This window comes from Gopherus flavomarginatus, chromosome 12 (genome assembly GCF_025201925.1).
Source record: "Gopherus flavomarginatus isolate rGopFla2 chromosome 12, rGopFla2.mat.asm, whole genome shotgun sequence".
Lineage (NCBI taxonomy): Eukaryota > Metazoa > Chordata > Testudines > Testudinidae > Gopherus > Gopherus flavomarginatus.
In genome coordinates, this window is record NC_066628.1 from 16,645,413 (window position 1) to 16,669,931 (window position 24,519).

The window sequence follows — 24,519 nt, forward strand, 5'->3', positions numbered from 1 at the left end:
AATCCTAAATGCCACTTTAGGAACCGTCCATTTCTCCCTTCCCCTCACTCACTTTCAGATCACCGCCACTTACTCTAACTGCTCTAAGGGCGCGGCCATACGCCTGATGGAACAACAAGCTCGACTTAAAGATAGCAGAAAAAGGAGAGATATTGTTGATACTCTGCTGCATGGTGCTAACACTGCAGCCTCAGCTTGGACTGTTTACAAAACACAGGAACATGAGGGTCATCTGGAACAATTAGACCAGGCCGCAGCGTTTATCTCTGGGGCTCAAATTACTAAAAAAAAAAAGGCCGGTATAGGCGCACTCCATACTATCTCAGCACTAAACATTGTTGCCCAGGACCTGCTTAAGCAAATGGTCCATCAGGTTGCTGTATCAGGAAAGGCATTGCAGTGGGATCAGGCGTGTTCAGAAGTACAGGATTATCTCAATACCATCCTTTTCTCCTTACGTAAGGACCTCAAACAGCAGCGCTGGCCCACTGCCCTTACTAATACATCTAGTGTACCCCCCAATTTGTGGCCATGGAGACATACTTGGAAGTTTTCTGGATGGAAATGTTGGCGCTCACAGTGTTCCTTCCGGGCTTATGGACCCATGAAAGGATTTTGGGCTCCCACTTACCGTATTCTACCAGGCCCTTGGGGTGGTTGCTTGTGGGACTGGGTAATCCATCGAGATGTTTGGGAAATTAAGCCTCCCATACCCTTTTGTCCGCCAATAGCAGTTGTGTTCATGTCAATTCATCAATCATACATGATGTGGCCTTTAATCTCCTCACCAATTCAGGCACTCATGATATTTACTGGCCCGCAGAAAAGGATTATCAGGTTTATTTGCAGTTTCAAGTCCCTTTCGACTGGACGTCTGTTATCCCTGACCGATTTCACTCATTGTTATCTCTCCTGCCAGAAATCCAATCTATTTCGGCAATTGCAATTCAAATTCATTATTTAGAAACTGTTTATCAGAAAGCTATGAACGCCCTCCAAACTGTTCACTTAGTATCTTCCCTCGTGTTTAAAAGCGACATTCTCTGCCAATTCACAAAAAGTGTTCAGTCACCCCATCACCCCTGGTACGTATGGCTCCTCCTTGGCATTAGCACGTTTACCGTTGTGTGTATCTGCTGCTGGTGTTGCTGTTGTTGCTGGTCACATTGCACATGCCCTTGTTCAACTTCCCGTTCCTATACCCCACCACAGTTAGTACCTCTTAACCCATTAATGGAATCGACTTTAGCCAATGAGGATCGCCTGCATTATGCTGAATGCTTCCTTAGAAGAAGCCACCTATGCCAGCATTCCAAACTTAAAGAACCCTCATCTAGAGATCCAGGACTTAATGGATATCCAAAGTGAGGAGTTTGATGCCATGTAAGACAAAGGCATCAAAAAGGAGGGAGTTGATAGGGAAACCCCCCGACCCCACCTTACCCAAGGCCCCAGGCTTTTTTCCTGAAAATAAAGTAAGAGTAGGCCCTTAGCCAGAAGCAAGAGTTTTAACTCCTGCTAAACTTGTTTTTCTGTACAAAGGGCACGCTGAGGCAAAAAGATGTGGTCAGGGCCCCAAAAAGAGGAACTAGAATTGGATAAAGGAGAACCAGGAGATCTGTTAAGTTATAACAGCTGAGTTATAAGAAAAAGTATAGAACGGTCAAACCGCAGACTTGACTGGCAAAGACAATAACAGGAAAAAGCCATAGATGGAAGATTGGGTTTTGCCATAGATGGAAATTAATTGGTCAGCTTGCTTGTTATCATTATATTCCAAATAAGGCAAATAACATGTGTAACCAGCGTGCTACGTTTTGCGGTTTTAACCTTTATAAGCCTGGTAAAATTTGTAACATGTAGAGCAGCAGCCAGCCTCTTGCGTTTGGTCTATGCTGTCTCTCCCTGCATATATGCTTGTATGAAATAAAGGCGTCTCAGGCTGTCTGATCAAATCAACTGGGTGGTGGTCTTTTCCCCAACAACCTGGATGTTTCTTGCTGTTTTTGTTCAGCTCCACTAGGCTGTTTCGAAAGCTGGTCCATTCCCCATTAGAGAGGGTAGAAGCAGAGAGAGCGAAGGAACCCCTGTGCTCAGCATCACCAGTTGAGCCCAAGGAAAAGCATTGAAACACGCTCAAATGATGCTTTAGGTTCATCCATCAGAATCACAAGAGCAAGACAAAGAAATCTCAAGAGGAAGAGTCCTCTGCTTTCATTTACCCCATCGCAACCCTCTTGACTTCTTCTTCTGCCTACCTAGAGGCTGGTTCAGGAAAATCACTCAGCTGATTATAATTTGGGCAGAGAAACCCAGGGAAGACTTGTGCTCCCACTCCATGTGAGCGGATAGCTTTCTGACTTGGTCTATGAGTGGGGGAGGTGTCTCTCAGCTTTGGCTTCCCCAGGTTGTCAACTCGGTGCAGGCAGGAAGCAGGCTCTCCTCGGCTTTCGCAAGCCACATTCTGTCCAAATTGGGAAACTGGTCCAGTGTCCATTCCCCTGTGAGAACAAGAGCGGAGAGTGAAGGAAGCCCTCTGCTCACTTTCACCAACTGAACCCAATCCGAGGCATTGAAAGAAAGGGAATTACGCTTCCCGTTCCTCCGTCAGGATCACCAGAGAAACAGGCAAAAATCCCGAGGAACAATTCTTCTCTCTGTTATCTATCCCCAACGCAATCCTCTCCGCTTCTTCTGCCTCCCTCGAGGCTCTTCCAGGGAGAAAAATCATTGAGCTGATAGGATTTGGGGGATAGAAACCGAGAGAGGGGGTTTGATAGCTCCTGAGAGGATGTTGACATGATCGAAGAGCTCTCTCGGTTTTAGAAGCCTCCTATCTTGGCTCCATTGTTGTCCGTTCTGTGCCGTCAGGAAGCAGCGAAAGCAGGGTAGGTAGGGCATCCGGTGACGTTGCGCTCCATGCATTTTATAGAAATATGCTTATAAGTGTGAGTGTGAAGTAAGTGGAGTATGCTTTATGCAAAAGGTCTCTTGTAAGGTATCCTAACAAAGGTTCTAAGCTACTGAAGATATGCCTCCTATTTGTATGCATGTCTCCTTCTTGTGTCTGAAGCCAGAAACATGAAGTCTAACTCTGAGGTCCTATTGTAATTGTGCAAAGCGTGGGCCACTAATGGTGGTTTAAAACCTTGACGGCTCCCATTGACCCAGACAATTGGTTGTAAATGGTTTTTTGACCTGCAAACCTTCCTGTGTATGTGTGGGCCAAGCCAGGAAGAATGGAAACTAGGGGTCTTACAGAGACCATGATACTGGAATCCATCTTAAATCTGGCCTTTTTCCACTTAGAAGGAAGGGTGAGGACCCAGAGAGACAAAAGATTCCCGCCTTATGCCAAAGCTAGAAAAGGGAGTGAAGCAGGACAAAGGGGCTGCCAGTCATGAGAAACCCCCTGCTGAGATGTCTGCTGGAAGTAAGAAGGACCATAGCAGGGGGAAGGATTGGGCCCAGACTAGGAAGGAGTCTAGTGTGTGAAAGAAGCTGATTGGAACCACCTCTGAGGGTGAACTATTCCCTGGAATCGGTTTCTTTATGTCTTAGGCTTTAGGATTTTGTTTTATTTTACTTGGTGACTTCCTTTGTTCTGTCTGTATGACTTGAAACCACTTAACTCCTCCTTTTTATACTTAATAAAAATGACTTTTGTTTCTTAATAAACCCAGAGGAAGTGATTAATCGCTGGGGGAGCAAACCGCTGTGCATATCTCTCTGTCAGTGATCTAGAGGGTGAAGAATTTAGGAATTTACCCTGTGTAAGCTTTATAGAGAGTACAAGGGATTTGTTTGGGGTTTTGGATCCCACTGGGAGCTGAGTGTCTGGGTGCTGGAGACAGGTGCTGAGCTGTTTTAGTTAAAGTCTGCAGCTTTGGGGGTGTGGCCCAGAGCCTGGGTCTGTGTTGCAGCAGGCTAGGGTGTCTGGCTCAACGAGGCAGGGTTCTGGAGTCCCAAGCTGGCAGGGAAAACGAGCTTGGAAGTAACTTCAGTCCCAAGGGGATCTCTGTGACCGAACCCATAACAGTGGCGTGGTAGAGCAGGATATGTGCCCAACTGATTGCTTTGAGACACTGGTAGTGATTTTTAAGTGTGTTGTCTGGAGGACAGGCAAAGTGCCTATTCGGGAAAGGAAAGATGACTTCTTTGGTTGCAAAATTGACTGGGAAAGCTCTGGATATATTCAGCAAGATGCCTATTCCTGCAGCTTCAAACTATGGTCTATTTAAGGAACTGGTTTTGAAACAGATTCAGATTATGCCCGAAACCTAGAGGGTTAAATTCACAACTCTTTCAACTCCCAGAGCCCTTCTACAGCACAGATGATTTGTATACACCTTCACCGTGAGCCAAACTGGCAGGTTTCCGGGAGCCCTGTGAGTCCTATGTTGTTTTAGTCTCCCTGCTGATTTATTCGGAGAATAAAAGATGGACACCAGAACTGAGGCAGACTACGGAGACCGCATTCTGAGAAAACAATGGTGAACCTCCAACGCCAGCAGTGTGGGCCACGTAGACAGGTAAACAGCACCCACAATCTGACAAGCTTTTTTCCAAATAACTCCTCTTTTGGAAAACTAGGTGGAGCCTTTTTGACAGTCTAGATAAAGATTTTAGTGCCTAACTGGGAACCTAGTTCTTCTGAAAATCTGGCCCTAGTGGTGGGTGTGAGACCTTCTGAAAATTCTGGCGAATGTGTCTGGAAGCTCTAAGAACCATTACAACTTTGAGCATTTACTAGAAGAGGATGAACAAAACCTTCCTTCCTTGACCTACAATCAGCTTGAGCGCAGGCTGAGGTTTCAAGAGAATTGATTTCATTCTTAGATGCAATGCGAAACAAACACCCCCCTGTAGACATTGGAAGAGGGAGTCTGAAATGGATCTGCCACTAAACCCCGTTGCCTTTCATCAGTAGCCACCTGAGCAAGAGGGTACCATTGGCCTAGAGTGAAAGGCCCATAGCCCATGCTCAGAAGTCTTCAGCAGCTAGATCTTAGGAACGGAAAGCTTAATGATCTTTCTCTGGGTGGTTACTTCCAAAGACTTGTATATAGCCGCTGGTGAAAGATTTTGGATGAATATGCTATTTAGTGAAATATTTTGGTGGACCCAAAATGATTGTTTGGTTTCAGCAAGAAAAGTGAAAAAAAAAGAAAAAGATCTGCAATGTTGTTCTAATTTAGGTTAGGCTAGGTAACAGGGAAAAACTAAATTGTTTGCAGAAGTGAGCGTATTTGTCCTGAAAGGGTGTAGAGGCTGGGCTTTAAGGGGCAGAGAGCCATATTGTTGGTAGTTGGTAGCTTTGCTTTCCCCGGGGCATTCCAAGAGTTTTCAAGCATTCTGCAGGAGGCCAGAAGTTGCATTCTTCCTGTTGAAGGACAAGTTTCGGAAGGAACGAGTAGACTTTTGGTTGAAAAGAGTAATTCCCTGAGCGGGAATTGAACAGGCGTGGTAAAAGCACCATACCCTAACCACTAGACAACCAGGGATATCTGTGTTTGGGTTGTTGGACCTTGACTTTCTAGACCTACTTTCTGTCCAACTGAGGCCATTTGTTTCTTCTTCAAAGGAGGTTAACACAAGCTCTGAGCTCTTTGTTTCCTTACGGTTCCCTTCTTATTTTTAGCACAGTCAGCTGATATAAAAGAGAAACAGAAAAACAATTTCCAGTACTGTTGTACATTGAGGCCACGTCTTTTTGTTTGTTTGTTTGTTTGTTTGTTTTAAAAAAAAAAATAGTTTCATTGCTATTTTGTTTTACTCTCCAAGGGCTTACAGAAATGTAGGAGGGATGAATAAGATGTGGTTGGAATCATCAGCCTCAAGCAATCTCCACCCCAATGAAGAGGGCCGGTGGAGGATTTGAGAAAGAAGCAGTTATCTCAACTACTGAGCACTGGCGAAGATATAGAAAGAAGTAGAGAAGCTCTGGATCCCTGATGGGGAGCAATCAGCTTCTGAAAGGTTACTTTTTCCCTCTCTTGCCTGGGCTAGAAGAGCCTCAACTCTCTTAGGAGCATGGAGTTGTCAATTTGTCTTCTCTTCATGACCTACTAAAGGTCCCAGACAGCCTCAGCTGGTTGAGAGGACAAAGAGTGGATTCCATTGTGCCCTGAGAACATAAGGGAGAGAGTGATGTCTAAGAGTGCAAGCTCAAATGCCCGACATGGGGCTAGAACCCACAACTCTGAGATTAAGAGTCTCATGCTCTACCGACTGAGCTAGTCGGGCTAGGCCTGAAGGCCTTGCAAAGGCCCAGAGAGTGCAAAAGAAGAGCGAAGGAAGTTTCTTTGCATGCTGAGATTCATTTCCTGACATTTGCCTTCTTTGCTGGTTCCTTCGCTCTCCAGCTAGCAAACAGGGCCCGGTCCAAGGCTGGTTAGATACTGGTATCTAGACCAGAGAAGTGGGGTTCATCTAGCAGCTGCTCAGAGAAACCTGTGGGGGAGGGTGGAATTTAGGATTCTCCCACCAGGAGGAGGTGCTGTTTCTCAGCAAAAGCTTCTCAGCGCCCAAAGAGGGGGCAGACAAGACAGTTCCCCGCCGGCCGCCAGACACATCTTTTTGCAGGGAATCAGAACGCCCTGGGTTAAAACTCCTCCAAGGATGCGCGGCTCCAGGAATGTCAGAGAAGGGAAGGACTCTTTGCTTTAGGAGGTGGGTGCGGAAACCTGCAGGTCGTTAGGTCCCTCCAGCGTCCGATGAAACCATTTGTGGGGAAGGGGCCGGGGTAGACAAAGACAGGAAAGAAGGGCTTGCAGCCCCTGTGCAAACACCATGTTCCCAGCGGTCCAAGAGAAGCGGGTGGGGGTTTGAGCATTTTGGCTGCTTTCTGAGAGCACAGAACTGACAACCTGGCAATGCTCAGAGCCCCATTCCACAGAGTCAGAATGCTATCAGCTCCCAGGGAGGGGGAGCAACACCCGACCCTAAGTTTCTACGCAAGGACTCCTATCGGCTGCGTGTCCTTCCCTGAGAGGGTGGCGTTGGGGTAAGCGAAAGGAGCGGAGGCTTGTTCCTCTTGAGTTTTCTTTGAGTTGGTCTTGTGATACTGAGGGAGGAAGCCGAAGCATCATTTGAGTTTGTTCAGTGCCTTCGGTTGGGCTAAGGGTTGTGATCCTGAGCACAGGGGTTCCAGCTCTTAACCCCACAGGGGAATGGAGAAAGGACGAACTTAATCTGTTGGACAGAAAGGAGCCTGAAAAAATCAGCGTATGCTTCCGGTTCCTTCATCAGGATCTCAAGAGAAACCCAGAAAATCCCAAGAGGAACAATTCTTCTCTGCTTTATTTACCTCCATCGCAGTCCTCTCCACCTCTTCTTCTGCCTACCTAGTGGCTCTTGGATGGAAAAAGGTCCTTGAGCTGACAGAATTTCTGAGATAGAAACTGAGAGAGGGGCTTTGAGACCTCCTGATAGGATGTGGACACAATCTAAGAGGGCTCTTGGTTGTAGCTGCTTCCTATCTCTGCTCCCTAGGTTGTCAATTCTGTACCCTCAGGAAGCAGCCAAACCAGAGTAGGTAGAGCACCCAGTTTAGGGCTGAAGCCCAAACCCTGAGACTAAGAGTCTTGCCGTCCATTTATCAGTGTTTACTGTACTGCTCCCTTCTTTCTCCACCTGTAGGTTTGACATCCATACCTGCCCAACATCAAGCAATGCCAACTTTCTGGTGGGGAATAAACTGGAATTTACCCAACTAGGTGCCTTGAACGCATGGATTCTGAAAGTATTGAAAATTTCCTCTAACTTCTCTTGCCGCTACTCTACAAAAGCTCCTCAGCAAGTACTCTTCCAGGCCACTTGTTGAGGTTGTGTCAGGAGTGGGATTTGAACCCATGCCTCCTGAAGGAGCCCAGAAGCCCCATTTGTGGGAAAGACAGAGCCTTGAGTCTGGCGCCTTAGACCACTCGGCCATCCTGACGCTGCAACACCAAACAGCTCTCTCAACACTCGTTTTCGTCCACATGGTATGAGCCGCTCAAGGAGGCCAAGACAGCATCTCTCTTTCAACACCTACATCACATCTGGTTTTTAGACACCATTACCCTCATCTAAAGTTGCAGGTTTCCTACAACCCTGTGCATTCTGAGGTGTTCTAATCTCCCCCCTCACTTATTCGGGGAATAAAAGATGGACACTAGGATAGAGGCAGAATAGAGACACTTAGCTTAATGAGAACCTCAAAGTCCCGCACGGCGGGCCACATAGTCAGGAAGCAGGCTCTCCTCGGCTTTCGCAAGCCACTTTCTGTCCAAATTGGGAAACCGGTCCAGTGTCCATTCCCCTGTGAGAACAAGAGCGGAGAGTGAAGGAAGCCCTCTGCTCACTTTCACCAACTGAACCCAATCCGAGGCATTGAAAGAAAGGGAATTACGCTTCCCGTTCCTCCGTCAGGATCACCAGAGAAACAGGCAAAAATCCCGAGGAACAATTCTTCTCTCTGTTATCTACCCCCAACGCAATCCTCTCCGCTTCTTCTGCCTCCCTCGAGGCTCTTCCAGGGAGAAAAATCATTGAGCTGATAGGATCTGGGGGATAGAAACCAAGAGAGGGGGTTTGATAGCTCCTGAGAGGAACCTAGAGGGTTAAATTCACAACTCTTTCAACTCCCAGAGCCCTTCTACAGCACAGATGATTTGTATACACCTTCACCGTGAGCCAAACTGGGAGGTTTCCGGGAGCCCTGTGAGTCCTATGTTGTTTTAGTCTCCCTGCTGATTTATTCGGAGAATAAAAGATGGACACCAGAACTGAGGCAGACTACGGAGACCGCATTCTGAGAAAACGATGGTGAACCTCCAACGCCAGCAGTGTGGGCCACGTAGACAGGTAAACAGCACCCACAATCTTGACAAGCTTTTTTCCAAAATAACTCCTCTTTTGGAAAACTAGGTGGAGCCTTTTTGACAGTCTAGATAAAGATTTTAGTGCCTAACTGGGAACCTAGTTCTTCTGAAAATCTGGCCCTAGTGGTGGGTGTGAGACCTTCTGAAAATTCTGGCCAATGTGTCTGGAAGCTCCAAGAACCATCACAACTTTGAGCATTTACTAGAAGAGGATGAACAAAACCTTCCTTCCTTGACCTACAATCAGCTTGAGCGCAGGCTGAGGTTTCAAGAGAATTGATTTCATTCTTAGATGCAATGCGAAACAAACACCCCGCTGTAGACATTGGAAGAGGGAGTCTGAAATGGATCTGCCACTAAACCCCGTTGCCTTTCATCAGTAGCCACCTGAGCAAGAGGGTAACCATTGGCCTAGAGATGAAAGGCCCATAGCCCATGCTCAGAAGTCTTCAGCAGCTAGATCTTAAGAACGGAAAAGCTAAATGATCTTTCTCTGGGGTGGTTACTTTCAAAAACTTGTATATAGCGCTGGGTGAAAGATTTTTGGATGAATATTCTATTTAGTGAAATATTTTGGTGGACCCAAAATGATTGTTTGGTTTCAGCAGGAAAAAGGATAAAAAAAGGAAAAGATCTGCAATGTTGTTCTAATTTAGGTTAGGCTAGGTAACAGGGAAAAACTAAATTGTTTGCAGAAGTGAGCGTATTTGTCTGAAAGGGTGTAGAGGCTGGGCTTTAAGGAGCAGAGAGCCATATTGTAGTAGTTGGTAGCTTTGCTTTCCCCAGGGCCTCCAAAGAGTTTTCAAGCATTCTGCAGGAGGCCAGGAAGTTGCATTCTTCCTGTTGAAGGACAAGTTCGGAAGGAACGATAGACTTTTGTTGAAAAGGGTAATTCCCTGAGCAGGAATTGAACACAGGCCGTGGGGGTGAAAGCACCATACCCTAACTACTAGACCACCAGGGATACTGTGTTTGGGTTGTTGACCTTGACTTTCTAGACCTACTTTCTGTCCAACTGAGGCCATTTGTTCTTCTTCAAAGGAGGTTAACACAAGCTCTGAGCTCTTTGTTTCCTTACGGTTCCCTTCTTATTTTTAGCACAGTCAGCTGATATAAAAGAGAAACAGAAAAACAATTTCCAGTATTGTTGTACATTGAGGCCACGTCTTTTTGTTTGTTTGTTTGCTTGTTTTAAAAAAAAACCAGTTTCATTGCTATTTTGTTTTACTCTCCAAGGGCTTACAGAAATGTAGGAGGGATGAATAAGATGTGGTTGGAATCATCAGCCTCAAGCAATCTCCACCCCAATGAAGAGGGCCGGTGGAGGATTTGAGAAAGAAGCAGTTATCTCAACTACTGAGCACTGACGAAGATATAGAAAGAAGTAGAGAAGCTCTGGATCCCTGATGGGGAGCAATCAGCTTCTGAAAGGTTACTTTTTCCCTCTCTTGTCTGGGCTAGAAGAGCCTCAACTCTCTTAGGAGCATGGAGTTGTCAATTTGTCTTCTCTTCATGACCTACTAAAGGTCCCAGACAGCCTCAGCAGGTTGAAAGGACAAAGAGTGGATTCCATTGTGCCCTGAGAACATAAGGGAGAGAGTGATGTCTAAGAGTGCAAGCTCAAATGCCCAACGTGGGGCTCGAACCCACAACCCTGAGATTAAGAGTCTCATGCTCTACCAACTGAGTTAGTCGGGCTAGGCCTGAAGGCCTTGCAAAGGCCCAGAGAGTGCAAAAGAAGAGCGAAGGAAGTTTCTTTGCATGCTGAGATTCATTTCCTGACATTTGCCTTCTTTGCTGGTTCCTTCGCTCTCCAGCTAGCAAACAGGGCCCGGTCCACGGCTAGTTAGATACTGGTATCTAGACCAGAGAAGTGGGGTTCATCTAGCAGCTGCTCAGAGAAACCTGTGGGGGAGGGTGGAATTTAGGATTCTCCCACCAGGAGGAGGTGCTGTTTCTCAGCAAAAGCTTCTCAGCGCCCAAAGAGGGGGCAGACAAGACAGTTCCCCACCGGCCGCCAGACACATCTTTTTGCAGGGAATCAGAACGCCCTGGGTTAAAACTCCTCCAAGGATGCGCGGCTCCAGGAATGTCAGAGAAGGGAAGGACTCTTTGCTTTAGGAGGTGGGTGCGGAAACCTGCAGGTTGTTAGGTCCCTCCAGCGTCCGATGAAACCATTTGTGGGGAAGGGGCCGGGGTAGACAAAGACAGGAAAGAAGGGCTTGCAGCCCCTGTGCAAACACCATGTTCCCAGCGGTCCAAGAGGAAGTGGGTGGGGGTTTGAGCATTTTGGCTGCTTTCTGAGAGCACAGAACTGACAAACCTGGCAATGCTCAGAGCCCCATTCCACAGAGTCAGAATGCTATCAGCTCCCAGGGAGGGGGAGCAACACCCGACCCTAAGTTTTCTACGCAAGGACTCCTATCGGCTGGCGTGTCCTTCCCTGAGAGGGTGGCGTTGGGGTAAGCGAAAGGAGCGGAGGCTTGTTCCTCTTGAGTTTTCTTTGAGTTGGTCTTGTGATACTGAGGGAGGAAGCCGAAGCATCATTTGAGTTTGTTCAGTGCCTTCGGTTGGGCTAAGGGTTGTGATCCTGAGCACAGGGGTTCCAGCTCTTAACCCCACAGGGGATGGAGAAAGGACTGAACTTAATCTGTTGGACAGAAAGGGAGCCCTGAAAAAATCAGCGTATGCTTCCGGTTCCTTCATCAGGATCTCAAGAGAAACCCAGAAAATCCCAAGAGGAACAATTCTTCTCTGCTTTATTTACCTCCATCGCAGTCCTCTCCACCTCTTCTTCTGCCTACCTAGTGGCTCTTGGATGGAAAAAGGTCCTTGAGCTGATAGAATTTTCTGAGGATAGAAACTGAGAGAGGGGCTTTGAGCCCTCCTGATAGGATGTTGACACAATCTAAGAGGGCTCTTGGTTGTAGCTGCCTCCTATCTCTGCTCCCTAGGTTGTCAATTCTGTACCCTCAGGAAGCAGCCAAACCAGAGTAGGTAGAGCACCCAGTTTAGGGCTCAAGCCCAAACCCTGAGACTAAGAGTCTTGCCGTCCCTTTATCAGTGTTTACTGTACTGCTCCCTTCTTTCTCCACCTGTAGGTTTGACATCCATACCTGCCCAACATCAAGCAATGCCAACTTTCTGGTGGGGAATAAACTGGAATTTACCCAACTAGGTGCCTTGAACGCATGGATTCTGAAGGTATTGAAAATTTCCTCTAACTTCTCTTGCCGCTACTCAGCAAGTACTCTTCCAGGCCACTTGTTGAGGTAGTGTCAGGAGTGGGATTTGAACCCACGCCTCCTGAGGGAGACCAGAAGCCCCACTTGTGGGAAAGACAGAGCCTTGAGTCTGGCGCCTTAGACCACTCGGCCATCCTGACGCTGAGACACCAAACAGCTCTCTCAACCCTCGTTTTCGTCCACATGGTATGAGCCGCTCAAGGAGGCCAAGACAGCGTCTCTCTTTCAACACCTACATCACATCTGGTTTTTAGACAGAATCACCCTCATCTAAAGTTGCAGGTTTCCTACAACCCTGTGCGTTCTGAGGTGTTCTAATCTCCCCCCTCACTTATTCGGGGAATAAAAGATGGACACTAGGATAGAGGCAGAATAGAGACACTTAGCTTAATGAGAACCTCAAAGTCCCGCACGGCGGGCCACATAGTCAAGCAGCCAGCACTCACAATCCGTACCAGCGTTGTTTGTTTTTTCTTGCAAAATAGTTCAGCACTCAGGGTGTTGAGCCCTTCTGGAAATCTTGCAAAAGAGTTTGGAGCTTGAATGGGAGTTGAGTTCTTATGAAAACGATGTTTTTGTTTTGTTTCACCAAGAAAACTGGGGAAAAAAATATTAATCTAGGGTGAACCTGGATGTTTCTTGCTGTTTTTGTTCAGCTCCACTAGGCTGTTTCGAAAGCTGGTCCATTCCCCATTAGAGAGGGTAGAAGCAGAGAGAGCGAAGGAACTCCTGTGCTCAGCATCACCAGCTGAGCCGAAGGAAAAGCATTGAAACACGCTCAAATGACGCCTTAGGTTCATCCATCAGAATCACAAGAGCAAGACAAAGAAATCTCAAGAGGAAGAGTCCTCTGCTTTCATTTACCCCATCGCAACCCTCTTGACTTCTTCTTCTGCCTACCTAGAGGCTGGTCCAGGAAAATCACTCAGCTGATTATAATTTGGGCAGAGAAACCCAGGGAGGGCTTGTGCTCCCCCTCCATGTGAGCGAATAGCATTCTGACTTGGTCTACGGCGGGGGGAGGTGTCTCTCAGCTTTGGCTTCCCCAGTTTGTCAACTTGTGCAGGCAGGAAGCAGGCTCTCCTCGGCTTTCACAAGCCACTTTCTGTCCAAATTGGGAAACCGGTCCAGTGTCCATTCCCCTGTGAGAACAAGAGCGGAGAGTGAAGGAAGCCCTCTGCTCACTTTCACCAACTGAACCCAATCCGAGGCATTGAAAGAAAGGGAATTACGCTTCCCGTTCCCCCGTCAGGATCACCAGAGAAACAGGCAAAAATCCCGAGGAACAATTCTTCTCTCTGTTATCTACCCCCAAAGCAATCCTCTCCGCTTCTTCTGCCTCCCTCGAGGCTCTTCCAGGGAGAAAAATCATTGAGCTGATAGGATTTGGGGGATAGAAACCGAGAGAGGGGGTTTGATAGCTCCTGAGAGGATGTTGACACGATCGAAGAGCTCTCTCGGTTTTAGAAGCCTCCTATCCTGGCTCCTTTGTTGTCCTTTCTGTGCCGTCAGGAAGCAGCGAAAGCAGGGTAGGTAGGGCATCCAGTGAAGTTGCGCTCCATGCGTTTTATGGAAATATGCTTATAAGTGTGAGTGTGATGTAAGTGGAATATGCTTTATGCGAAAGTGGAATATGCTTTATCCTTTGTTAGGATCTTGTAAGGTATCCTAACAAAGGTTCTAAGCTACTGAAGATATGCCTCCTATTTGTATGCATGTCTCCTTCTTGAATCTGAAGCCAGAAACATGAAGTCTAACTCTGAGGTCCTGTTGTAATTGTGCAAAGCGTGGGCCACTAATGGTGGTTGAAAACCTTGACGGCTCCCATTGACCCAGACAATTGGTTGTAAATGATTTTTTGACCTGTAAACCTTCCTGTGTACGTGTGGGCCAAGCCAGGAAGAATGGAAACTAGGGGTCTTACAGAGACCACGATACTGGAATCCATCTTAAATCTGGCCTTTTTCCACTTAGAAGGAAGGGTGAGGACCCAGAGAGACAAAAGATTCCCGCCTTATGCCAAAGCTAGAAAAGGGGGTGAAGCAGGACAAAGGGGCTGCCAGTCATGAGAAAACCCCTGCTAAGATGTCTGCTGGAAGTAAGAAGGACCGTAGCAGGGGGAAGGATTGGGCCCAGACTAGGAAGGAGTCTAGTGTGTGAAAGAAGCTGATTGGAACCACCTCTGAGGGTGAGCTATTCCCTGGAATCGGTTTCTTTATGTCTTAGGCTTAGGTTTTGTTTTATTTTACTTGGTAACTTCCTTTGTTCTGTCTGTTATGACTTGAAACCACTTAACTCCTCCTTTTTATACTTAATAAAAATGACTTTTGTTTCTTAATAAACCCAGAGTAAGTGATTAATCGCTGGGGGAGCAAACCGCTGTGCATATCTCTCTGTCAGTGATCTAGAGGGTGAAGAATTTAGGAATTTACCCTGTGTAAGCTTTATAGAGAGTACAAGGGATTTGTCTGGGCTTTTGGATCCCACCGGGAGCTGAGTGTCTAGGTGCTGGAGACGGGTGATGAGCTGTTTTTAGTTAAAGTCTGCAGCTTTGGGGGTGTGGCCCAGAGCCTGGGTCTGTGTTGCAGCAGGCTAGGGTGTCTGGCTCAACGAGGGAGGGTTCTGGAGTCCCAAGCTGGCAGGGAAAACGCGCTCGGAAGTGACTTCAGTCCCAAGGGGATCTCTGTGACCGAACCCATCACAGCGGCGTGGTCGAGCAGGATATGTGCCCAGCTGATTGCTTTGAGACACTGGTAGTGATTTTTAAATGTGTTGTCTGGAGGACAGACAAAGTGCTTATTCAGGAAAGGAAAGATGACTCCTTTGGTTGCAAAATTGACTGGGAAAGCTCTGGATATATTCAGTAAGATGCCTATTGCTGCGGTTTCAAACTATGGTCTATTTAAGGAATTGGTTTTGAAAGAGGTTCAGATTATGCCCGAAACCTAGAGGGTTAAATTCACAACTCTTTCAACTCCCAGAGCCCTTCTACAGCACAGATGATTTGTATACACCTTCACCGTGAGCCAAACTGGCAGGTTTCCGGGAGCCCTGTGAGTCCTATGTTGTTTTAGTCTCCCTGCTGATTTATTCGGAGAATAAAAGATGGACACCAGAACTGAGGCAGACTACGGAGACCGCATTCTGAGAAAACAATGGTGAACCTCCAACGCCAGCAGTGTGGGCCACATAGACAGGTAACCAGCACCCACCATCTTGACAAGCTTTTTTCCAAAATAACTCCTCTTTTGGAAAAATAGGTGGAGCCTTTTTGACAATCTGGCTAAAGATTTTAGTGCCTAACTGGGAGCCTAGTTCTTCTGAAAATCTGGCCCTAGTGGTGGGTGTGAGACCTTCTGAAAATTCTGGCCAATGTGTCTGGAAGCTCCAAGAACCATCACAACTTTGAGCATTTACTAGAAGAGGATGAACAAAACCTTCCTTCCCTGACCTACAATCAGCTTGAGCGCAGGCTGAGGTTTCAAGAGAATTGATTTCATTCTTAGATGCAATGCGAAACAAACACCCCCCTGTAGACATTGGAAGAGGGAGTCTGAAATGGATCTGCCACTAAACCCTGTTGCCTTTCATCAGTAGCCACCTGAGCAAGAGAGTAACCATTGGCCTAGAGGTGAAAGGCCCATAGCCCATGCTCAGAAGTCTTCAGCAGCTAGATCTTAGGAATGGAAAACCTTAATGATCTTTCTCTGGGGTGGTTACTTCCAAAGACTTGTATATAGCGCTGGGTGAAAGATTTTTGGATGAATATTCTATTTAGTGAAAGATTTTGGTGGACCCAAAGTGATTGTTTGGTTTCAGCAAGAAAAGTGAAAAAAAAAAGAAAAAGATCTGCAATGTTGTACTAATTTAGGTTAGACTAGGTAACAGGGAAAAACTAAATTGTTTGCACAAGTGAGCGTATTTGTCTGAAAGGGTGTAGAGTCAGGGCTTTAAGGGGCAGAGAGCCATACTGCAGTAGTTGGTAGCTTTGCTTTCCCCAGGGCCTCCAAAGAGTTTTCAAGCATTCTGCAGGAGGCCAAGAAGTTACATTCTTCCTGTTGAAGGATAAGTTCGGAAGGAACGGTAGACTTTTGTTGAAAAGGGTACTTCCCTCAGTGGAAATTGAACACGATGTTTTTATTTTGTTTCACCAAGAAAATTGTGGAAAGTTTATTAATCTATGTTGATCCTGGATGTTTATTGCTGTTTTCGGTCAGCTCCAGTAGGTAGTTTCGGAAGCAGATTCATTCTGCATTACAGATGGCACAAGAAGAGAGATGGAAGGAATTCCTGTTCTCAGCATCAAATCCTGAGCCCAATGAAAAACACTGAAGCACAATCAAATGGCGCCTTAGATTCATCCATCAGAATCGGAATAGCAAGACAAAGAAATCTCAAGGAGAAGAGTCCTCTGCTTTCATTTACCCCACTGCAACCCTCTTCACCTACTCCTCTGCCTACCTAGGGCTCGTTTATAGAGACTGAATTAGCAGGGTGACTAAAACAGCATAGAACTCACAGGGCTCCCAGAAACCCATGAAGGTGTATACAAATCATCTGCGCTGTAGAAGAGCTCTGGGAATTGGAGGAGTTGTGCCTTCTTGGCCTGCTTGCAAAGCCCATAAGAAGTTAATGGAAATGAAGATGGCTAAGTTACCATCTGTGCAGTGTCAGGGTGGCCGAGTGGATCAACCCTACAATTATTCATGTTGGATCATCCTCACTTCTCTGCTTTAAACTCTTCAAGCTAACTCAAAGCTTAAATCCGGTATTAGATAATAAAAACCATTTCTATTCTTTCAAGATCTGCTACTTCCATTCACAAACTGACCAAACGCACTTAAAAGGCACATTTCTCTACCCCTCAATCCTCCTTATTTCAACCGCATAAGAATAGTAAGAAGAAGAAGAACTCAGTTCATTCATTCAACTAGTACAGTGTGCTTTTTGGCTATATTAACAGGAAAGATCTCTCAATAGAATGTCACTGATAGGTACTAAAAGAAACTGCACCATCTGCTCCCTGAAGAAGCAGACTAACAAATCAAGACTGACACACCCCTAGAGCCCCTACCAGGGGTATTCTATCTGCCACCCAAGATCCAGAAACCTGGGAATCCTAGATGCCCCATCATCTCAGGCATTGGCACCCTGACAGCAGTATTTTCTGGCTATGTGGACAGTCTCCTCAGGCCCTACACTACCAGCACTCCCTGCTATCTTTGAGACACCGCTGACTTCCTGATGAAACTACAATCCATTATTGATCTTCCTGAAAACACCATCCTAGCCAGTATGGATTTAGAAGATCTCTACACCAACATTCCACATAAAGGTGGACTACAAGCCACAGGAACAGTATCCCCGATAATGTCACTGAAACTTGGTGGCTGAGCTTTGTGACTTTGTCTTCACCTACAACTATTTCATATTTGGGGATGATTTAATCCTTCAAATCAGCGGCACTGCTATGGGTACCTGCATGGCCCCACAGTTTGCCAACATTTTTATGGCTTTCTTAGAACAACCTTTCCTTGGCTCTTGTCCCGTAGCACCCCTGCTTTACTTGCACTACAGTGATGACATCTTCATCATCTGGACCTACGAGAAGGAGGCCCTTGAGGAATTCCACAAGGATTTTAACCATTTCCACCCCACTGTCAACCTCAGCCTGGAACAGTTCACACAAGAGATCCACTTCCTGGACACTACACTGCAAATACGCGATGGTCACATAAATACCACCCTATACTGGAAACCTACTGACCGTGATACTTACCTACATGCCTCCAGCTTTCATCCAGACCACATCACATGATCCATTGTCTATAGCCAAGCCCTAAGATACAACCACATTTGCTGCAATCCCTCAGGGAGAGATACACACCTACAGGATCAAGCAATACCCACAAGGGGTATTGCAGAAAGAGATTGATAGAGACAAAAGGGTACCCAGATGTCACCTACTACAAGACAGGTCCAACAAAGAAAGTAACCGAACACCACTATCCATCACCTACAGCCCTCAACTAAAACCTCTCCAGCACATCATGAAGGATCTACAACCATCCTGAAGGACGATTTCTCACTCTCACAGACCTTGGGAGACAGGCCAGTCCTCACTTACAGACAGCCCCCCAACCTGAAGCAAATACTCACCAGCAACTACACACCACACAACAAAATCACTAACCCAGGAACCAATCCCTGCAACAAACCCCATTGCCAACTCTGTCGGCATATCAATTCAAGGCACACCATCATAGGACATAACCACATCAGCCACACCATCAGGGGCTCGTCCGCCTGCACATCTACCAATGTGATATGTGCCATCATGTGTCAGATACATATTAGAATCTTCCTCAACTCCTCCAACAAGGCTTTGGTAGTTTGGGTTTGACAGATTAGCAGGTTGAATAGGAAAATCTTGAAAAAAAACTCCAGTTGACTTCAGTGAGGGCGTAACAAAGGCCATTTTTCTACTTTCCATCACACTCTCTCAGTCATTTCTGTAGGGAGTGAAGTCTTCCAGGCACATGTCATTACCAAAACAAGGTAGAGTAAGGACATTTGCTAACTTCTTTGCCACACTGATGCTCTGAGTTGCTTTGATTCTGTTCATAAATACTAAACCCCCCTTGACGGTCTAATGGAATAATTAATCACAGTGAAACAAATTCAGAATCATGGTGGACCAGTTCAGTGGTTTTAGTAAAAATAAATAAACAAACCCAACAACAGTATTTGCTAACCAGGGTTTTATTTTTTTAGGCTAGGATATTCAAATATATTGAATGGAAGTTGAGTGCCTAACTCCCTTAGGATTTTGTGCTTTATTTATTTATTTATTTAATTATTTTCCCAGCAGCTCCTGCCTGCTTGACTTTGTTCTCTGTACGGAACTCTTGGCTTGTTATGCACATACCAGTGACCCTCATGTGGTTCAGAGATTCTGCCCCAGAGGAGACATCTAGAGAATGGAAATTGGTTCCCCCCCTGTGATTCAGACTGTGAATATGATAAAAAGGTTCATTTGTTCCACAGATTCAGCACACCATCCAGAAGTTCATTCAATAGGAGCTTGCATCTCGCTTCCATTCTGAACAGACAGATACTCCTGCTGTTTCTCTTCAGCGTCCTTTAACACCAGTCATTGTTATTGTTTCCATTACAAGGATGACCAACGTGGCCCCTGGCTGAGCTTTGAGGAAACAGCATGCGAGAGTCACCAAGGGTAGGAGTTTCAAATGGCTTCAGACTCCTTTTGAAAAGCTCCTGATTTTGGAAATACAAGTAGCCCTAACAGCCAATGCTTCGGAAACATGTGTATTACCCCCAAAATTAAGGTAGGCTTCTAGACTAGGAGTTTCAAAACACAGCACATTTAGAAGGTGGCATAGGTTTCCTAGATTCATGAATTTCAAGGCCAGAAGGGACCATTATTATGATCTAGTCTGACATCCTCTATAACTAGGCTTGGAAAAATTCAAATTTTTTAAAAATATATTTTTCATGGATAATATCAGTGTTTATTTGTAAACATTTTTATCAATTTAAATTTTCACAGCTGTGGGAAATTTATTTGGGGGGGAGGTCAGACAATAATTATGTAATGACAGTAGACATTGAGATTCAAAAAGTTTAAGCTTTATAACCCTTACAACACAAACTGTCAATGTCACACGTCAAAATATACGAATTAAATAGCCTTAAATTAAACTCAAATGAGTTCTCAAGCAACATTTTTCTTATGTTGCCGAGCGATACATTTCTATTATCAACAGAAATATTTTTTCTTTGTTTTGTGTTTGTATGGTGAAGTTGATGTTTACCGACATTTACTGATAAAAAGCTGATACCTCCGAGTCCGCTTATGCAGCAGTCATTACAGCTCATTTTATACTCCTTAAGGTTTGACTCTAATAAGTGCTCCAGCAGCATTTTTCTTCCTTTGCCTATTTCTAAACTTCAAGGATCAATGGCAATATTTTTTCCGCTGGTTTGCGTGCGTACATTGAAATCAATGTTCACTGACATTTACTGATAAAAAACGAATGCTTCCAAGCATATGTATACCATATGCCAAAGAATCCCACCAAATGATTCCTGTATAACTTTTATGTCAGATATAGCAGATAGCAATGCAGGTTTTTTTTTAAAAAAAACAGCCTAGTTTAGTGGCTAGAATGACCAACTAAGACTCAAGAGACCTAAACTTTATCCCAGCTCAGCCATTCACTTGCTGTGTGACCTTGGGTAGATGGTTTCCTCCCTTTGCTTCACCACACACCCTTTATTTAGCTTGTGAGCTCGCTGGACTGGGGCAGGGCTATCTCTTGCTGTGTGTCTGTACAGTGTAAACAGGGCTATAATCTCAGTTGTCACCTCTAATTGCTACAGTATTACAAATCATAGTGGACATGATGGGAACTGCCCAGTTGAATTGTTATTAGGCTTATGAATCCCTAGATGTAGCTTCCTGTTAATGTCCTAGGATTCTAAGCAGATAACCTCTAGTCTAAGCTCATTATGAGTGTGCCAGACATGGCAATTTCATGCAATATCCTTGGGATACCTTACTGGATTAAGTTTAAGTATTTTGGAAGTCCATTGTATTCAATGAATGGTTTCTGTATTATTGTGGGTCAGAATTGTATGCTACCTCTCAATGGGGGAGATATGACAGGTGTGAGACGTAGGGGGTTCTACAGACGATATTGAAAAATGTGCCAGACAAGAACAGATTTTTGAGACAAAAGTGGGGGATATCTGTGAGGACGATTATAGGGGGAGATGAATACAAATTCCCCACCTCCGGTTATGCACATTCCCCACCTATGCTTATGCAAAATCCCAGCCATTTGTAGCTGCACCCTGAGCAGTGGGTCATTGTCTGCTGATGACATGTTACATGATGATAAGATCAAAGGCCCAAGATATTTAAAGGAAAGAAGGAACTTTTCATGGTTGTTCAGGTTCTGAATCAGTTATGAACTTGTAACCACAGGGAAAACCCAGTTGTGGATCTGATGGACTGACACTTACCAGAGCCTGAGGCTGGAGTTAGGTGACCTCTGTTAGTCTTTTTAGCATGTATGTAGGCTATTTTATTATTTTAATATGTTTTTTCTACAATGCTTTCACCCTAAAATAAATGTCCTTGCTTATAAAGAACTGCATGGAAACATAACTGTGAGCCATTAAGCTGTTCATAGCCTTGAGAGAGGAAACAAAGCACTGGTGCTGGCATGTGTAGGCAGTCTGGCTAAACAGTATAGGCAGAGAACTGTGCAGCCCAGAGAAAGCCTGGTCAGGAGGGGGAGAGACATGGGCCTCTACCAAAGAAAGGGGATGGCTGAGGAGCTACTAGCCTAAAATGAGGTCTTCAGTGGACCACCGAGGAGAATACAGGTGCAGTTGCCTTGAACTGTGACAATGACTATCAGATGCTACGGGTGATCCCCAGTTCTACTCTGAGCATGTCCATTCGTGTCTAAGTGCCACTCCCCTTCGTTCCAGTGAGAGTGGTGGGTAATAGAAATAAATTAACAACAACAGGAACGTTAAACATTTCCTCCCTAAAAATCTCACAGAAGGGGCAATGAAAACCAATGGGATGTAAACTCAGAACAATATTTGATTTTGTTTCATGTTGGTTCAATGAAAATATCTGGATTGTTCATGGCAAACTGGGCTGATAAAGAGAGAACAATAAGAGTTTGAAAATCAGCACTCTAAAGTTTTCACTGGAGTCTGCTCTGTTTCTTTCAGGACCCCTTTTGCAAAAAACCTAAAACACTCTGAGACTGTGCTTTGCTGGAATGACTGCTTTCCATGCGGCTATTTCCCGTTATCAGATATGCATAGTGTTGATCTGTGAAGAATTCTTCACCTCTTGGGAACTGCTGAAAATAAATTCATCAAGGACTATGGTCAGGTTTAATGAGCAAGTGTAAGGCAATTTGGAGTCCCACTTCAACATGGGATGGAAGATGCTTTTGCAACTGCAAAGTAGTATGATTAATATGTCTACTTTTATACATAACTCTTATAACTGCAGTGATAGATAGATAGATTTGATTTTCTATCTATCTATCTCAGCTTCACAAAGAAACGAAAAATCAGTAATTATTTTGCCTCTTTTTACTATACAATTATATCTGGGTACACAATGTACCTATGGCTGCAGAAAGAAAACTCTCTATCACAAAATGTCTGACTCCAACCCAATGTATTGCATTGGGATCAGGTTCTGCAACATGGGGGGAGGGGATGGAACCTTACGCTGCTTTCACTTTCTGTTGCTTTGTCCTCTTCCTCCTGCAGGGATGGAGAACCAGACAGAGGTGAGAGAGTTCATTTTCCTGGGCCTCACCAATGTGAGGAGTCTTCAGTGCTATCTCTTTGCCCTCTTCCTGCTGCTCTACATGGCCAGCGTTTTAGGTAATTGTGCCTGTGATACTGGCCGAGCCCAGACTTCACACCCCCATGTACTTCTTCCTGGGAAATCTCTCCAGCCTAGACATCTTCTACTCCACAGTCACTGTGACCAAGATGTTGGCCGGTTTCCTCTCAGGGCACCAGACCATCTCCTTCACCAGCTGCCTGGCACAGCTCCATTTCTTCCATTTCCTGGGCAGCAGTGAGGCCATGCTGCTGGCTGTCATGGCCTACGACCGCTACGTGGCCATCTGCAACCCACTGCGCTACACACTGGTCATGAGCCCACAGGCTTGCCTGCTGCTGGCAGGAGTCACCTGGGCCATTGGCTTCCTGCACGCCCTGATGCACACGGTCATGACCTCCTGGTTGCACTCCTGTGGCCCCAACAGTATCCACCACTTCTTCTGTGACATCAAGCCCCTGCTGAGCCTGGCCTGCAGCAGCACCCGCCTCAACCTGAGCCTCCTCCACACCGTCACTGGGATTATTGGTGTGAGTCCATTCATCCTCACGCTCCTCTCCTACCTCTACATCATCTCCTTCCTCTTCCTGAAGGTCCGGTCACGGGAAAGCAGGAGGAAGGCCTTCTCCACTTGCACCTCGCACCTCACCATGATAGCACTGTACTATGGGACAGCGATCTTCGCCTACTTGCATCCTTCTTCAGGAAGCTCCAAGAGAGAAGAGATGATCATCACCCTAGTGTACAGTGTCATCACCCCAGCTCTGAATCCCGTCATCTACACCCTGAGGAACAGTGAGGTGAAATACGCCACCAGGAAATTCATCACTAGAAAACTCTTCCCTGAACGGAACTAAGTAAAATGACTGCTTCTTGTTTTGAAGTGAAAAGGAGAGATGTTGACCAAGGGAATTATAATGTAAGGGATCTATCTTCAATATCCGCTGGAAAAATAGACTGTAGGTGACATTCTTGCAGTGAGCAAGATGGAGATGGAAAAATGTCCTCCCAGGATTTCTTCATCTCTAATTGTTAGAAATTTGGTACATAGGTCCCATTTGAATATTTATTGACTTATTAGTTGTAATTCTGGTTTCCTCCCATTGTTCATTATAAATGAAATTTCTTTCACTATAAATCTCTTCTCTGGCTTGTATTCATAGCTGGCAACTAAACCTACAATTGTGATCGAGGTATTTTAATGTCTGTGCAGCCAGCTTAAATGAACCTAATTTTTAAAGCCCCATTGATTTGTTTCTTTTCCCTACACCCCTCTTCTTGTCACAACAATGGAGAGTTAAGATTTTTTGGATGCCCCAACTGTGCATGTAATACACCTTGTGTGCTTATTTGTGGTATCTGTCTTGGTACACTTAAGAATTGGGGTTGATCTTATGAAATGTCTATATCTGTATGAAATTTCTGACAGTGGCTGAGCCCCAACTTTCCACCCTAATGTCCTTCTTCCTGGGCAAAACATCTTCTGTTCCACAGTCACCATACCCAAGATGCTGTCCAGCTTCCTCTCAGGGCACCAGGCCATCTCCTTTACCAGCTGCCTCACCCAGTTCCATTTCTTCCACTTCCTGGGCAGCAGGAAGGCCATTCTGCCAGCTGTCATGGCCTGTGAGTGCTACATGGCCCTCTTCATCCTGCTGCACTACACTCTGGTCTGGAACCCATAGGCCTGCCTGTGGCTGATAGCAGTGACCGGTGCCACTTCATCCCTGAACATGCTGATGCAACAGTCATGACCTCCTGGCTGTGTTTCTAGTGCCTCAGCTGCTTCTAGGGCTTCCTCTGTGACATCAAGCCCCTGCTGAGCCTGGCCTGCTGCAGCACCCACCTCAACCTGAGCCTCCTCAAAATCATCACTAGGAGCTTCACACTGGGTTCTTTTGTCCCCAACTTCCTGCTGTACCTCTACTTAATTTCCTTCCTCCGGACAATCATGGGAAATCAGGACCAATATCTTTTCTACCTGCACCTCCCACCCATGATG

At 45.7% G+C, this 24,519-nt stretch overlaps 4 non-coding genes and 1 pseudogene across 4 annotated transcripts; 1 reads left to right on the plus strand and 4 right to left on the minus strand.

The window, feature by feature from the left end:
• Window positions 1-6,173: 6,173 nt before the first annotated feature.
• TRNAK-CUU (transfer RNA lysine (anticodon CUU)) lies at window positions 6,174-6,246 on the minus strand. Its single transcript has one exon. It is a non-coding gene; the product is annotated as a tRNA-Lys (tRNA).
• A 1,584-nt stretch (window positions 6,247-7,830) lies between these two features.
• Window positions 7,831-7,939, minus strand: TRNAL-CAA (transfer RNA leucine (anticodon CAA)). Its single transcript has 2 exons — window positions 7,902-7,939; window positions 7,831-7,876 (listed from the first exon to the last, which is right to left on the minus strand). It is a non-coding gene; the product is annotated as a tRNA-Leu (tRNA).
• A 2,550-nt stretch (window positions 7,940-10,489) lies between these two features.
• On the minus strand, window positions 10,490-10,562 carry TRNAK-CUU (transfer RNA lysine (anticodon CUU)). Its single transcript has one exon. It is a non-coding gene; the product is annotated as a tRNA-Lys (tRNA).
• Window positions 10,563-12,140: 1,578 nt separating this feature from the next.
• TRNAL-CAA (transfer RNA leucine (anticodon CAA)) lies at window positions 12,141-12,249 on the minus strand. The gene is made up of 2 exons: window positions 12,212-12,249; window positions 12,141-12,186 (listed from the first exon to the last, which is right to left on the minus strand). It is a non-coding gene; the product is annotated as a tRNA-Leu (tRNA).
• Window positions 12,250-22,327: 10,078 nt separating this feature from the next.
• Window positions 22,328-23,402, plus strand: LOC127032810 (olfactory receptor 12D2-like; annotated as a pseudogene).
• Window positions 23,403-24,519: the final 1,117 nt, after the last annotated feature.